The sequence below is a fragment of the Galleria mellonella genome, unplaced genomic scaffold, assembly GCF_026898425.1.
Source record: "Galleria mellonella isolate WM207_F2 unplaced genomic scaffold, CSIRO_AGI_GalMel_v1 utg312, whole genome shotgun sequence".
NCBI classification, from domain to species: domain Eukaryota; kingdom Metazoa; phylum Arthropoda; class Insecta; order Lepidoptera; family Pyralidae; genus Galleria; species Galleria mellonella.
Genome location: NW_026442074.1, coordinates 9558226 through 9573905, shown reverse-complemented (window position 1 = coordinate 9573905; position 15680 = coordinate 9558226).

The window sequence follows — 15680 nt, the reverse complement described above, 5'->3', positions numbered from 1 at the left end:
TTGAGATCACTGCCAGCTGGTAGGGTGCCTAGGATACTTGCTGCATTTCCACGCTGAATAGCAATGGAAATGCGTTGACCAAAGTATAGGCCAGCCTTCTGCTCACCAGAGGTTTCCACCAGCCGGCGCGAAATCTCTTTGAAAAGAGAGGTTATAACAGAGTATACTGTTTAGCACATAATACCCCCCATACGTTGCCATTCCTGAGAACTCGTGTGTTATTTCTCTATACCCTGTAAATTCACTGCCATATCCCATCTTTCAAAACGAAACACAGCCATGTAAACACAACTGCTTCACGGTTGAAACACGAATGGGACAGAGGTACCCAAGCAATCGACTTTTGTACAAAGTTTATGTCTCTAGTCAAAGTCTCAAAAAAAGTTAAAGTCTTTCTAATGTAATATTAAAGTTTATTTATTTATTAATATTAGGTAAAATAGTCTCAAAAAACAAAGTTCATCTTTTTAACCAAACTACTAGAAACATTAAATAATTGTAAGGTTTTTTAAATACGGGTCAAATTCAGTCAGACAACAGGGACGTTATCCTTTACAAATTTGTTCTAGTTTGTAATTTTTTTTGATGCTCCATCTTGAGATAAATAATCTATGGCTTGTCTCTTTATGAGGTAAAATGGATCAGTAGCAAAATTAGGGTTAATAATAGACCGTTCTGTTCGGCTTGGGTTCCATCCAATTTGTTCCAATATCACATATTACGCGAAGAAGCATTTTCTGCTAAAGATTGTTATATAAATTTAGCGTTGACTGTTTTATTTGGTAAGTAAAAGAAACTTTAAAGAATAGGTAAAGGAAATATTTTCCCAGCTACTACTGTTAGGTACCACTGTAATAGGTAGGTAGCTATGTCCTTATTTTTTCCTTAAATTAATCTCTAAGTGCCACTGTTATAATATGTTGAACTACGATGTATTACTATGTTTTTAACCAACTTTAAAAGAAAGAGGTTCTCAATTCAAACAGTTTTCATGTTTTTTTTTAAATAAAGCTTACTCCCATATTTGTTGTATTTTAATTTATTTAAAATTTAAGTCGATTTTATCTTATTGATATAATAAATACGAAAGTTTGTAACGATAAATGTTTGTTACTTTTCACGCAAAAAATACTGAACGAATTTGAATGAAATTTGGTACACAGACAGGTTATATCCTAACTTAGCATATAGAATATGTACTAATTCAAGCGGGTAAAGCCGCGGGATATAGTTGTAAATAATTTAAAGTTCCATTAAAAAGTAAAATAATTTATCATTACCCAACAAACTATTGTAGTACCAATCCATTATTGGCCTTAAAATAAACGAATGATTTAAGAAAGATTTATTAAAATTGATACACTATTATTGAAGATATCGCGTGACAAATGCAGTGAAAGTAAAAATGGAACATCCATAGCAATACAAACGTATCAAAACAAAAATGTATCGAGCTGGGATCGAACCTACATCCATCGGAAGATGAGATCACGTGTTAAACTACTATGCCAAGGTCATCATTAATATTATGTATTATTTAAGCAGTTCACATTACTGTTTGAATAATTCTGCGCATGTCCGATCAGGTGGTTTTAAACAAACATGTAGGTACATATACGTACTGTTTGAACAACAAAACGCGTCAATGCAATATAATTGTAGAAACTTTCAAAGAGGCCTATTTTGTTACAGACAACGATTGATACTTTTCATCGCATAATTTCATTTCTTTTTTCGAAATTTTTTTTACAACACAGGGGGCAAACGAGCATGCGGCTCACCTGATGGTAAGTGACTACCGCCGCCCATGATCACCCACTACACCAACGGCATTGCAGGCGTGCTGCCAGCCTTTTAAAAAGGAATACGCTCTTTTCTTGAAGTTTATGATGTCGTATCGGTTCGGAAATACTGCTGCTGGAAGTTAATTCCAAAGAGTGGTTGTGTGTAGAAGAAAATGCCTTCAAAAACGCACGGTGGAAGAAAGAATGCTATATACTGGTATAGTATTATGCCTGCTTTTCACACCATACATTTTTATAAATGAGAAAGTGAGTTTGTTACTTCTTATCTCCTAAACGATTTAACCAATCATAAGTATTATGGAGAGGGCTATGTTCGGAGTCTCTTTGCATGACAGAAACGAGGATATTCGCAAAAGAACCAAAATAACCGACATAGCCTGAAGGTGAAGCAAGCTGAAGTGGCAATGAGCTGGTCATATAGCTCAAAGAATCGACAACTGATGGGGATGAAAGGTTCTTGAGCGGCGACCGCGTACGGGCAGACATAGTGTAGGACGATTCCCCATTAGATGAAGTGACGACCTGAAATGCATTGCAGGGAGTCAGTGGATGCAGGTGGCTTAGGACCGTTGTTTATGGTAGTTTATGGGGGAGGCTTATGTCCAGCAGTGGACGGATAATGGCTGAAATGGTGATGATGAAGTATTATATAACCGATGGAGAAGAATATAGGCTACTTTTCATTTCATGCCAGTGAACATATCCCAGTCACGCGGACAAAGTTTTAGGTAAAAGCTAGTAAAAATAAATATATATAATGATTAGCTAAATACTTTATAAAAAAAGTGACTCACAAAAAGAAGGAAGTTCTTAATTCATCAGATTTTTTTTGTATGAATAAATGAAAACTCTTTATTGTTTCCTTCAAAGAACAGGTTATAAAGATTAATTAATTAATTTATATAAGACACACTAATAATATATTCACGATAATTAAACAGAATTGGTACAATGCTATAAGTAAGCTTAAGACTAGATGAACATATCAATTAGAGACGTATACAGCTCTCACAGATACTCACAGATATAGTGTTAATTTATAATAAGGTAACAATCATACAATTAGTGAAGACTTAATTATCAATCTATATTATTAATTGCTTTCTATAATATATTATTTTTAATATAAATAATATGTACACAAACAAAATGAATACTATATATAAATATTTAAAAAATATAATCTATCTATTAAAAATAAATAAATAAATTATATACACACCATACATCTATGTATTACAAATATCAATAAACAAGTACCATAAAAAATTACTTAAACATAACAAAAATGAATACTTAATTACATAAAAGCAAGATAAAGAGGCAACAACAGGCGACCTTATTACTAATTAGCAATTTTTTGGTATATTACACTAATATAATAAATAACTGGACGATGAGTGTACATACATGGGAGATATTCAAAAAAGAATTAAAACTGCAACAGATGCCAAAACAAAAAAAAAAATTGCAATTTTGATTGCTGCCCGCGAATGTCTGAGAATTGTTTCCTCTTACATAGGTGTATTTTGTTGTTTTTCTAGCTTTCACATGTGACTTCGTCCCCGTGACCGGTATAACTGACCGGAATAAATTATATTATTATAAATAAAAATTATAAATTTAATAATAAATTTGAGAATATTTATTGACAGTTTTTTTAAAAAAAAAAACAATTAAAACAGAGGTCGCCACATGTCATAATGAATAAACTATATATTTCAATAGCCAAATTATCGCATTGAATGCGACTACAACAAACAAATGTTGTGTTACTGTTTAATTGAAAATTTTGTTTTTCAATAAAATCGCACTCAGTAACGAGCTATGTATACAGTGTAGCAACCGCAACTCATGTGTAGAATATAAATTAACAAAACAAAAGAACATAATGAGTTGACTAAAGGGCCTATGGGGGACCATAAAACAGAATCAAGATTCAATCAAAATAAAATATCATTGACTCCGGACAAAACGTATTGAATCATGACAACGGAAATTCATAAAATAATTAATCGGGTCTCATCTTAGCTCTCGTAGTCAATGTCCAAAGGCACATCGTCCAATAAAAACAGCTATATTTTTAAACAGCTTCTTTCTTAAAAAAAAAAAAAACATAACTTTAATCTCCTTACTAATATTACAAATATGAAAGTGAGTCTGTTTATTCCCTCATAGCATTTTAAGAGCGTAACTATGTGATATAGAGAAGGATATAGACTTATATATTTAGATTTATAATTATAATTAATATATTATAATAGGGCTTTATTTCTAAATTGTCAAAGATCATATTTTCTAATCTCTCAATTCTGAAGAAATTTAAATGTAGTATATATTATTTGAAAGTGATATTAGTTGAAGAGACAGCGCCACTTTCCGATACATGTCCAGCGATTCAAATAGCTTTTTTGCTATTGTAATCAAAGGAGACGAGTCGAGGAAAAGTTTTTATAATTTCACTGACATAGTTTTCCACTTAGACAATACCTTTGTTAAATTTCTACAAATATTATACTATTACATGTTTTTTTTTTGTTGAGTGAAAATGGAATGGTAACCTCGCCTGCGCTAACGGGATACGCTGGCGGAGCACCAGTGAAGGGTGATAGACGAGAATGAAAACAGGCTAGTTAGCCCATCATGATGAATTCATCAAGAATTAACCATGATAGTTTCCAGGGAGAACCGCGAGGAGGTCGACCTGGTTGGGTATATTGCTAACAATGGGATTTTCAGTCTCCATTACTAACAATCCCTTTCCCCCCGGCTATTACATGGTTAGGATGGTCCCGGCATAGAATACCATAGAACCACCTCTTTCTTTCCTATGGGTGTCGTAATAGGCGACTAAGGGAACAAGATCAAGGTCGAGGGAGGGGCAGAAAGCGGCTCTATATAAACATTATCAAATCCTAATTGCGGTTGCCAATCTGCCTGTCAAGCGTGGCATCTACTGGCAAAACCTTTAATAGATGGAAATCATTATCTCAGCCATTATCCGTCCATTGCTAAACATAGGCCTCTTCAATAGACTGCCATAAAGAACGGTCCTGGGCTACTTGCATCTGCTGACTCCCTGTAATGCGTTTAAGGTCGTTACTCTCCACTCAAGAACGTTTCTTTCTCATTAGTTGTCGGTTCTTCGAGCTATGACCAGCCTATTGCCACTTTAGCTTGTTTTTCCTTCTATCTATATCAAAATAAAGTTATATAACTATTCTGTCTTCAAAACTGAGATAAATGACCACTATTGTCTATACTTCATTAAAACTATATACCTATATCTACGTGTCAACGTCGCATTCTCCCTTCCGCGTCTGCGAGGACGCCACTCATGTGACACAAAGTAGGCCGTACGTGATCATCATTAATTAATTATCAACGTTTTCCACCTATTCAAATAGTATTCTAATTGCGCACACCTTTTGTATGGAAATTCACCACCGTGTGCTCCTGTAGTCGAGTTCGAAATATAAAGTTGTGCCGTTTGATGTTGGGATGCCGGGAGGATCCCGCTGTATATTGGGTCGTTTCTATTGTTTGTAATATTTATATTAAGAACATAAATTCAGATTATAAGATCTGATTTGATTATCAAGATTATACAAATAATCTTTACTAATGTTATAAATATGACAATGAGTTTGTTACCATTTGGCGTCTTAACAGTTTTACTAATTACAATGTAATTTGGAATACAGGTACTAGACGAGATGGAGATGGACATAGGCTTTACATGAAGGTTGGTAAACATAAATAGATAGATACTCTTTATTGTTTCCTCCCAAAGATTTGTCATTATCATAATTTTAGCAAGTATCTAAAAGATTACAATATTAAAATAATTATAGATACAAATATATCCCGGGTACGCGGAGAAAGTCACGGGTAAAAACTAGTATATATATATATATATATATATATATATATATATATATATATATATATATATATATATATATATATATATATATATAAACTAAATTACGGTCTTTGGCAAGGGCACAATTTAAAAAATTTTAGTGTACTAAAACTAAAACTGTATTGATTCTTTAAGGGCTCCGAATCAGAAAGGTACAAAGTAACCCTTATAGTATGACTCCATTCTTTTATCTGTCCGCTGTAATATATGACATTATATCTTGGCAATTACTAAATGAAATTTGAAATTTTGAACACATATTGTAATGGATGGAAAATAATTAAAAACAAAAATGTTATTTTTTTGTTTTCTTTGTGTGAATGGTATTTTATAAAGATTTTCTTTTAAAGCGTTTTTAACATAACAAGACGATTTTTATTTTTTTAAACAAGCGATTTCAATCGTGACAAATTTGGAAACACGGAAGTAAATCCTGTTAAAAAAAATACTTTAAAAATCGATTTATAATTGGCGAAGATATCGCGTAATATGTACGAAAAATAGCATCACAAATGAGATCTCCTTTGAGAAGCCTTATAAAAATAATTGACGTACGACTAATTGGACGTTCCTCTTCAAGAGGATACCAATTTGCTTTTTGTGTAAAACGTAACAACGAAACGGCTATGACCTTCCGTTGTTTTTTCCTTTCTGTTCCATTGAACCGTAACTAGAGAGAATACAAATCTATTTTATATCAACAGGCCACAATTGTCCCTTTCATCGAAGGTAGCTTTGTTTGTACAACTGTAAAAGGCGTCCTCCTCAATGAAAACAGATTGAGTTTTATGAATGCTTTTTAATTTGTTTTCATTTCCTATTATTTTAAACGCAAGTCGCAACTGTTTGAATCTATAACTCCAATAATATTGATGTGAATAATATTTTAAAATTGATACATCTGAATAGAAATTAATCGCAAGAATGATTGAATTAATTTGGCTAAATTATTTACATGTATTTCTTGAAGTTTTTTTTTTATACAACTTAGAATGGCAAACAAGTTAACGGCCCACCTGAAAGAAAGTGGTAACCGTCGCCTATAGACATGAGCAGTACCATGGACATAACAAAGTATACTGTTTCGCCCATGATACCCCCCAATCGTTGCCATTCCTGAGGGTTCAGGTGTTATTCCTCTGTACCCAGTAAATTCACGCCATATCCCACCCTTCAAACCGAAACACAAACATGCAAACACAACTGCTTTACGATTGAAACACGAATAGAACAGAGGTACCCAAGCCATCGACTTTTGTACAAAGTCTCCCTCTGGTAAATGTTTGTTTGACAGTTTGACAAGTCATGGTGTAAGAACGGTATTTTCTACTCTACAAACCGGAATCCATCTATGCGTTTTATAGCTCCTGAGAGGTAAGAACAAGAGAGCGAAAGAGCTACCTATGTCGACAATTTTTGTGCTAAGTCTCTAATTACTACAGTCATATATTATTACCATAATTGTGCCCAATTACCACAGTTGTTTTTATATTTTGCTTATTGTTTTTTTTTTGTTATTTATTTGTTTTTCATTCTTTTATCTCTTTTACTGTGTATGTCTGCATTATGTGTATGTTTGTATTGTAATTTGTGTGCTGTAAGTAATGCAAATAAATTATCTATCTATTTATATATTGACATTAATGTCGATTAGGAGACTGTCCAAAAAAAAAAATACAATAAATTCAAGAGAATTAACATCACCATGATATCCGTTAACTGTCCACTGCTGAACATAGGCCTGGCCTCTCAATAGGGGCCTATTGAGAGGCCAGCAGTGGCCACGCTTGGCGGGAGAGTTGACAACCGCAGTTAGATTTTGGTGATATTTTAAGAGAGATCATTAAGTTCCTTAGTCGCTTCTTACGACATTCACTGGAAAGGAAGGGGTGGCTCCTTCTATGCCGGGACTATGCTGTTACTAGGTACGAAGTAGGAATGTGCGTTTGAATTCAATGAAAACCGGTTCAGTAGTTCATCAACCTTATACCGAAACAAAGAATATAATGTTGATAAAAATAATATGGAATTTGTAAGAATAATAAAAAAATTGTTTAAAAACATACAAAATTGAAATAATGGCGCTCATTTGTCACGATGCTCAAGTGATTTATGTTTTGTATACCAAATTGAATTCATTGTTCAGTGAAATATGTGAAAAGTTACACATACTAGTACATTGAACTCGGAAGTTGTCAGAAAGGGTTGTCAGATCAAGGACAACAGGAAGAGAAGCAAGGAAAAAACTAACTTGTGACAAGCGATTAAGAATAATTATTCATCAACTGAACACAACGTTTATCTATTACACTAGTGACTCGGCCTGGCTTCGCATGGTTAAATAGAAATTTCGAAAATAATATAAAGCCTATACAATTAATGTAGCTCTCTGCGGATGAAAGAATTTTCACAATCTGTTGAGTAGTTTTTGAGTTTATCCATTACAAACAAACATACAATCACATCTATTTTCTTTCAGTCAAATAGGTTTTTCTTTTAATATTTTTTTTTCTTTTAAATAAAACCTTTTTCTTAATTAGTATAGATATCCAAATTTCGAAATCCAATGGTATCTTGGTGAATGTGGTAAAAAAAGCTTAATTTTTTTGCCTTGTTAGGCAAAAAAGGTACAAAATACGCAATTATTTTTAGTCGTTTTAGGGTTATTCAAAGTGACTAAAGAATGACGCAGTTTTTGAGTCACAGACGTCATACTGACATATGGATTTTAAAATGGCGTTGTCAGGTAAAAAACATACTATTAGTTTTTATTCGTACATTATTTAAATGACTGCAGAATGACCTATTTTAAAGTTACACATATCAACTCGATGACTTGACATTTTTATAGTCCACATGTGAGGACATGTAAAAATATACTTACTACTATAATATCTAATAAGGTAGTGGGGGGGGGGGAGACTGTTAATAATTAGTAATCTTCATTGCTAGCAATATACCCTGTTTAGTTAATCAACATGCAGCTCTCCTGATAATAGCCCTAATAGCCCTATTGTTATCAACATATAGTATCAGGTCGACTTTCATGGGGTTCCCCATGGAAATCATCGTGGTTATTTCTTGTCCCATTCGCCACGTTGGGCTAACTGACCTGCTTTCATGATCATCTGTCATCTCTCGCTGGTGCACCGCCAGCGTATACCAATAACGTAGGAGGAGTTACTATTCTATTTTCATCTATTAAGATCTGACTTCACCTTCATTATTTCATCTATCGTCGCTGCTCTTCATCCTTCACCTATTAAGTTCCTTTAGTCGCCTCTTACGACACTCACGGACGGGTGGTCCATTCTGTGCTGAAATTACAATGCAAAATAAGATCGAACTGCGATTGCCAACCCGTCTGCCAAGCGTGCCATCTAAAGGCAGTCTTATGGCAAACAAGCTGACGGCCCACCTGATAAAAAGTAGTAACCGTCGCTTATAGAAATGAGCAGTACCATGGACATAACAGAGTATACTTTTTCGCCCATGATACCCCCCTTACGTTACCATTCCTGAGGACTCAGGTGTTAATCCTCTGTACCCTGTACATTCATGCCATATCCCACCCTTCAAACCGAAACACAGCCATGCAAACACAACTGCTTCACGGTAGAAACACGAATGGGACAGAGGTACCTAAGCAATCGACTTTTGTACGAAGTCTCCCTCTGGTAATGGCTAATATGACGATGATAATGATTTACATTTATTTCACTAATAACTAAAATATTTTATAAACTTGTGCTGAACTAATTGATTTATTAAAATCTATAAGATTGTATTGTGCGCTTTTCCTTACACAAATAGACATCTTCATAAAAAAATTAACAGTAAGGTACATTACCTGAATAACTTATTACATACATTGACATGTCGTCATAGTGACATTTTGACATTTTTTGATACTAATAGTTTTATTAGTGATTTTTATTTGACAAAAGATACAATGTATCTTTCTAAATCATCTAAAAATAAAATAGCCACTTTAGTGGCTTATAATATTGACTACATGAACAGTTTACATGGTAAACTTAAACATAAAAATGCTGACATAACAGATAATTCTATTAATATTTGTGACATAAGTACTATGACTGCAGATTTAAACTGCTCACAAAGACAAAGGGAAAGCAATCAGAATTAATAATTGTTCATCAGAACATACAAAGTTTTCACGGCAGCGAGTTAATTATACAATTATTTTTAGAAAAGTATAATATTGATATTGTCTGTTTCACAGAACATTGGCTTAAAGAAAGCAATATGATGTTCAATTTAAATAATTATAACGTTGTCAGCTGCTTCAATAGAAAGTCAGTTAACAGAGGCGGGTCTATGATAATTGCAAGAAATAATATTAAAGTAAAGGAACGTGCTGACATTGTTAGACTTTCTATTGAGTGTTGTATAGAATTATCTTGTATAGAACTAGAAAATTATATCCTTATATGTGTGTACAGGCCTCCTAATAGTGATTACAATGTTTTTGAAGGGGTGATGGAGGATATTTTAAAAAAAGTATTTAATAGTATTAAAAAAATTATTGTATGTGGAGATTTTAACGTTGATATTCTTTGTAACACACCCACATGTACAAAAATTATTAGTTTATTTCAGTCATTTGATTTATGTCATGTCTTTCATGAACCCACTCGTGTAACTGCCACGTCTGCTACTTGTCTTGACAATGTTTTTTGTAACTGCGAGTATACAGAAAAATTCATAATAAATAAACTTCCTTCAGATCACTGTGGTCAAGTTGTTAAGTTTAGCAGTCAAATCAATAAAGTCAACAATAATAAAAAATCAAAAAGACAAATAAACGTTTACAATATATTAATATTGTAAACGTTTATTTGTCTTTTTGATTTTTAATCGCGCTTTTGTATTTATTAAAATACAAAAGCGCGATTAAAAATAAATTGGATTTGCTGTTACAATCTAGTAATAATCCTGATTATCTTTACACCAAGCTAATTAATATTTTATCCGGAGAATATGAACAATTTTTCAAGAAAAAAGAAGTTCATGTTAAATCTAAATTCACGGAATGGGCAACAGTAGGAATACTTAAAAGTAGAAATATTTTGTTTGATTTATACGATCAAAAAAAATATCGATTTGATGACAAATTCACCACTTATGTAAAAAATTATTCTAAAATTTTTAAAAAAGTTTGTATTATGGCTAAGTCTAATTATTTTAATAAACAAATTAAGCAGTCTTCTGACAAAATTAAAACCATCTGGAGCATTATAAATAAAGAAACTGGAAGATCTAAAATAGCCTGTAATCAATTTACATTAAATTATGATAATAAATTAATAACAACAACAAAAGATGTAGTTAATATTTTTGAAGATTTTTTTGCTAATATTCCGATTGATATTACATCTTCTCTGGACTCATCTCAATCTCGAGCAAAAAAATTACTAGAGACTAATATCGGTTGTTGTTCTTTAAGATTTAAATTTTCACATGTTAGCCCCTTTCATATCATAAAAATATTCAAACAGCTAAATTTAAAAAATACGGAAGACCTTTAGGGCATGTCTGTAAAAGTAGTTAGTTCTTTCATAGATATTGTTGCTCCATATCTAGCCACTATTTTTAATAAATGTATTGATAATGGCGTTTTTCCACATTTAATGAAATTTAGCAAATTAATCCCACTATTTAAATCAGGAGATAAATTTGAGCCAGGGAACTATAGACCTATATCTATTTTGCCAGTTCTAAGTAAGGTGTTTGAAAAGATAATGTTAAATCAAATGTTACATCACTTCAGGGTTAACGGACTGCTTCACAGTCAGCAATATGGTTTCACCGCCGGCAAGTCTACCACTGACGCAGGTGTTGCGCTAATGACACATATTTTCGAATCTTGGGAGAGGTCACAGGATGCACTCGGAGTTTTTTGTGACCTATCAAAGGCATTTGATTGTGTGGATCATAAAACGCTTTTGTACAAGCTCGAACATTATGGTATAAGAGATAATGATCTAAAATTAATGAGAACTTATTTAGAGGATAGGGTTCAAACTGTAGATATTGACGGTGTAAAATCTAAGGAGCTAATATTAAGATGGGCGTTCCACAAGGGTCAATCTTAGGCCCCTTTCTCTTTTTAATCTACATAAATGACCTTCCCTTTATGGTAGAGAAAATTGCAGATATAGTGCTGTTTGCGGATGATACTTCGTTAGTGTTTAAAATTGGACGTCAAAGTAATCAATTAGACGATGTAAATTGTGCTATGTCTGCAATATTAAATTGGTTTACATGTAATAACCTATTATTAAATTCCAGCAAAACAAAGTGTATAAAATTTACACTTCCTAATGTAAGACTAATAAATACACAGTTATTGCTTAATGACGAAATAGTAAATTTTGTTAATGATACAGTTTTTTTAGGTATAACAGTGGACTCGAAATTACAATGGGGGCCCCATATTTCAAAATTGGCCAGTAGACTCAGTTCTGCTGCATATGCAATTAGAAGAATTAGGCAATTAACAGACGTGGCGACGGCTAAACTTGTATATTTTAGTTATTTCCATAGCATAATGTCTTATGGCATACTGCTGTGGGGTAAAGCAGCCGATATAAATACTATATTTGTTTTACAAAAGAGAGCCATACGTTCTATTTATGGTATGGGTTCAAGAGAGTCATTACGTCAGTGCTTTAAAGACTCAAATATCCTCACAGTTACTTCACAATACATTTATGAAAATATTATGTATACACGGAAGAACTTAGCGAGTTTTAAAAAACTCAAAGACTGTACAAGTAGAAACTTACGCAATATAAATAAGCTTATTTTACCTAAATGCCGTCTGCACAAAATCAGTAATTCATTCTATGGTAATTGCATAAGATTTTATAATAAACTGCCGGAATCTGCATTAAATCTGACAGAGAGGCAATTCAAATCTTATATTAAACAATTTTTATGTAAGAAAGCCTATTACAGGATAGATGAATTCATAGATGACAACATATCAAGTAAATAATTAGTTTATTAGCATACAACGTTATAATTTTATTTTCTCATTGCTTTCTTGATTTAATTGATTAATTTTAGAAATATGAAAGCGTAGCGGTTTTTTATATTAATTGCCGCATGCATTCTTATGTAAAATGTGAATACTATAACTATCAGATGGCAATTGTGAGTAGCTTTGACGTGGTCTAGTGTTTTGAGTAGTCATGCTCACTAAAATGTCCAGACTTGTGGCGGCGTGGTGGGCCGGGTCATTGGGCTCCCTAAAATATGGTCGAGCGCAGTGATGGCTGGCTCATCCGTCATACTCGTGAACGGGTGCTGCTTGTAGGGACTGGTCTGCTCTAATCACTATGACTGATTTCCTCTTATTAATTGTTTAACCAGTTGGTTATGTATTCAATATTTTTTTTTTCTTTTTGAGTATTTAATTGAATTAGTGCTAATTGGTGGTTTGTATTCACACAATTAAACTTAAAAATGTAAAGTAATAATAAAATTATTTAAAAGAGCATCACGCAAGTTTCTTGCTCGTTCTTCTTGTGATGAGACAGCTTTCCGAACGAGCGGTAAATTAAAAAAAATGTAATGACTTTTCAAAAGTGCTTCAATGTAAGTTTATTTGAATAAATGATTTCTATTCTATTCTATTCTATTCTATACGTAGGCTAAAAACGACGCACGTTCCTCATAGCATGTTGCATTAGTAATGCCTATTTGACATAAAATTCGTAATACGATATTGTAATAGTATTACTTTCTAAGCCTTGGCGCCAGAGTTGGCCATTATTATTAGATCTCTGTTAATTTTTAGGCTAATAAAAAAGTGTTCTCAATTAGTCAGAATTGTTTTTTTAATTATTTTTTTTTAAACCACTGAGGTGGCAAACAAGCATACGGCCCATTTGATGGTAAGCGGTTACTGTAGCCTATGAACACCTGCAATACCAGAGGTATTACGCGTGCGTTGCCGACCCTGAAGAAACCTCTTTACCCCCCTTTTGAAGAACCCAATGTTGTAGTCTCTTGGGAAATCCTCGGCAGGGAGCTCATTCCACAACCTGAGTGTTCGTGGGAGGAAGGAATTCGTTAAATTCGCCATGTGGGGGAGAAAAGGGATTGTTAATATTGGGGATCTAACAAACCCATAGCTAACAATAAACCCTCTCAGGTCGACCTCCATGCGGTTTTCCCTGGAAACCATCTTGATTAATTCTTTATGAATTTGTCAGTATGGGTCATCTGACCTGCCTCTCATCAGCCTCATTTATCATCCCTTACTGGTGTCCCGCCAGTGTATACCAATAGCGCAAGCAGGGTTTTTTTTGATGGGTGAAAATGGTATATGCTAATGGGATACGCTTGCGGAGCACCAGTGAAGGGTGATAGATGAGAATGAAAACAGGCCAGTTAGCCCCCATCATGATGAATTCATCAAGAATTAACCATGATAGTTTCTAGGGAGAACCGCGAGGAGGTCGACCTGATTGGGTATATTGCTAGCAATGGGATTCTGAGTCTCTATTACTAACAATCCCTTTTCCCCCAGCGTAAGTAGGGTTGCCATTTTATTAGTGGTTCCGGCATAGAATAGGACACCCCTTCCTTTCCTGTGGGTGTCGTAAGAGCCGACTAATAAAGGGCAAGAGATAGGCAGTAGCATCTCTCTTAAAATACCTCTACAGCCTAACTGCGGTTGCCAAACCGTCTGCCAAGCGTGGCAACTACTGGCAAACCCTTAAGGGGAAGGCATATATTTAGCAATGGACAGTTAGTGGCTGATATGACGATGATGAAAGATGTACAGAAGGTGATTAGTTTTTTTACGGATATCCTCATTTCGGATTCCATCACGCCGAGAAACTCCGAGCAATGCCCTCTTCATAGCTCGCTGAGTAATGTGAAACTTTAGCATACGAACAACTATGTGTGATGTACCTACTTGGAGTGTCTAAATTAAATTGTCTATATTTGGAATTAGAGTATTAATGTATTTAAATACCTGATACCTTACATCATCGTCGCGATTGGTGTTACATAATGTGATATATATAATATTATATTATACTTAGTAAGGTATATTTATTATTTCTTAATAGAAACAATCACATTGTTTCCATTTTTTATTGTACGCACCCTGTCAGCTGGTAATTAATGCTCCTTTTCACTCAGAGATTGCTGGAAGAGAACTTTTGCAGAGTGGGGAGAAAGGGATTGTTAGCGATACGATCTTATAGTCCTATTGCTAGTAATGTTACTAATCAGGTCGACCTCTACGTGGTTCCTCCTGGAAACCATCGTGATAACTACTCGTGGAATTCTTCACGATGGGCTAATTGACCTGCTTTCATTCTCATCTATCATCTTTCATTGGTGCCTCGCCAGCGTATATCGTTTGCGCAGGCCATACCATTTCATTATCACCCATTAAATAAACCTCTTGCAGAGTTAGGCTCGCCTTTTGTACATCTTTCATCATCACCAGTGGATAGTTAAAGGCTGATATGCCTTCAATTATCCACTGCTGAACATAAGCCTTCCTTAAGGGGGTTTGCCAGTAGTTGCCACGCTTGACAGGTGGATTGGTAACCGTAGTTAGGTTTTAGAGATGTTTTAAAACGTTGCTGTCCATCCCTCCACCATAGACTTTGTTAGTCTTACGACACCCACGGGAAAGAAAGGAGTGACCTATTCTATGCTGGTGGCCCATTTTGTGTATGTTTATCTAATATAAATTATGACGATTAATAAATATTAAATTTGAGTTCGTTTTGGGCAGTTAAGTGTTATTGAATAACAAACATCGAAATGTCATGGCAAACTTTCTCATTTATAACTATAGAATGATAATTTTGTAAATAATCTATACATATAATAAAACTGTAGAGGTCGAATGTCTGTACATAAAAAAAACGCATAAAACCGAGTCAGTGGAA